Source organism: Montipora foliosa, chromosome 6 (genome assembly GCF_036669935.1).
Source record: "Montipora foliosa isolate CH-2021 chromosome 6, ASM3666993v2, whole genome shotgun sequence".
In the NCBI taxonomy this organism is placed as follows: domain Eukaryota; kingdom Metazoa; phylum Cnidaria; class Anthozoa; order Scleractinia; family Acroporidae; genus Montipora; species Montipora foliosa.
This window is the reverse complement of record NC_090874.1, coordinates 9,227,626-9,230,024: the sequence shown is the minus strand read 5'-3', so window position 1 is coordinate 9,230,024 and position 2,399 is coordinate 9,227,626. Positions and strand designations below refer to the sequence as shown.

At 41.5% G+C, this 2,399-nt stretch overlaps 1 protein-coding gene across 1 annotated transcript in view; it reads right to left on the bottom strand.

Moving 5' to 3' along the window:
• Window positions 1-403: 403 nt before the first annotated feature.
• The window catches only part of LOC138006608 (N-acetyl-D-glucosamine kinase-like), a 19,980-nt gene continuing 17,984 nt past the window's right edge, over window positions 404-2,399 (bottom strand). The window contains exon 8 of the mRNA XM_068853044.1: window positions 404-1,106. The gene's annotated coding sequence lies outside the window, so the exon portion shown is untranslated. The remainder of the gene's footprint in view (window positions 1,107-2,399) is intronic.

Below are 2,399 nucleotides of genomic sequence, written 5' to 3'. Positions count from 1 at the left end.
AAAACGATAAAGCGTATGCCCCCGTCTCACAACCCTTTAAATGTTCATAAACCTGCAGCTGTGGTACGTAAAAGCACCCACTCCTTAACTCAGTAGTCGCAACAGAGTCCCTGTGTTGTGGTCTGTCTGTTGTATAGTCTATTCTCTGTTACGTTCACTGACTCACGGAGGTCGACGTTTGTAAGGAACTCTTTGCTCTTTGCATAACTGATAAAAAAAGAAAGAAATATGCAGTATCGAGGGGGCACTCTGAGAGTCTGAGATTGTACGAGGAGGCACTTGAGAGTCTCAGATCGTTGGAGAAGAAAATGATTAAGACAGACGCAAACGGTGCAAAGACACCAGTGGCTCTTAACTGTTCTAAAGGGAGTCGAATATTTGATGAAAACATTTAATGGTTTTGAGGTTTTTCTGCAGGTTATGAAAATTACGCGGACACGTTCACCTATAGCTGAGTTTGCATGCAACCGGTCTCTTGAGGGGAAGACAACTGAAATGGCGGGATGCACGAATGATACATGACACCAAAAAAGACCTCATATTGTAGCTATATCGTTTGTGTAATCCAACATGGCAACGATGACTTAATCTTACGTCACCAAAGTCAAAAGATAGACTGAGGTGATCCTCGCACTTCACTGGACAATCTGAGCAAATGACGTCTCTTTTCACTTTATGTTGGATTCAGTGGTTAATAAAAAGTCCAAAAATAGAGTCTCGTAAAATCATTTGAAATCATTTAGTACCAAAATAGAGAACTATATTAGAGATTACTGCTGCTCCTGAGTATTTCATAGTGTGGAGTCGCCGCAGTTAGGAAAACAAATGGCTCCCTCGACAAATGTCTTCGCTTTCCCGGCACCTGTCTTGCTTTCTTGTGCGTTTCGTAGGGTAGATGCACTCAATTACGCCAGCATTGACTCTGGTGATGATAATTTCAAGCTTCAATGATGCTTCAATGGGCATACAACAATGAGAGGTTAATCTCCAACTTGACTTGTAAAACAATAGGCTGGTGCGTGGTTGGTTTCACCACAACCGCTGACGGAGGACGAATGCTGAACTACGATATAGCTCTTGGTGGCGTGGCATCAAATGCAGGATACCTTGATGTAAGTAAGCGATTAGAGTGACAAGGAGGGGTTACGTTTTTGCAAACGTTGGCCGTGTAGCACTTAAATTTCAACAGATTTAACTGTTAAGGCCTGGCCAAACGCTCGCAACATTTCAACGCAACATTGTTGGCACAACATGTTACATACGTTTGGCCACCCTGTTGCGATATGTTGCAAGATGTTGCAACATGGTGGATGATGTTGGGTCAAATTTGAAAACGGTCAATTTTTGCGTGCAAAATTTTGGATGTCGGTTGGCCACGTTCACGCAACATTGTTGCACTAAGGCATGCGCGTTAGGTCCACTTCTTGCGCGCCACGTGCCTGGGGCACATGAACATTGACATGTTGCGATGAAAACGATGGAAATGTTGCGCGCGTTTGACCAACAATGTTGCAAGATGTTGCGTTAAAATGTTAGTAACTAATGTGGTCATTTCATGATGTTGATTTGGTCAACAGGAAAGAGAAATGTACAAAACTGCGTGCCACACGTGCAGAACGATTATTTTTAGTCTTTTAGCCAATAATAATATTGCTTTATGGCATTGGCAACCATAGCGGACGCCCTTTTTTAAACTCCATATTTAGAAACCATGCCAACAAAATCAATTAAGTTTTGATAGTCTTGACTATAAATGGCTGTTTTTTTAAAAGGAATACCAAAGCACGGGATTTGCAGTGCCACCAAAGAACCGACACCAGACTACAATTTGATACAAGCCACTGAAGAAAATACGGATTTACTAATGTGCAATTTGATAGGATTCCGACCACAGAAGGCGACGACAAAAATGTTTAGTTTGGGATAAGATTTGATAATACTTCTTTACACTCAATTTGTGATAATATACATGAAAAATTACTCCGAGAGCAGTTCTCATTCTTCAAATGCATGTCATTAAGTGTTCACAATAAATGACGTTTGAACGATATCTTAAGAGCTATTGATGCCTACTCTGATGTGATACTTGTTTTTACTCGATCTCTAGGCGGCGTTTGACACTCTTGATCATCAAATTCTGCTGTCTCGTCTGAAGTCCTATTTTGGTTTTACTGGAAGTGTACTACAATGGTTTCGATCGTATCTTACTAATCGCTCTCAAAAAGTTGTCATCGGTGAAGTTGCATCTTCCTTGAAGCAACTGGAATTTGGTGTGCCGCAGGGGTCCATACTCGGGCCACTTCTGTTTGTATTGTATATGGCTCCTTTACAAGATGTCATCTCTAGACATGGCTTGGATTGCATGTTTTATGCCGACGATACACAACTACACATAGCCG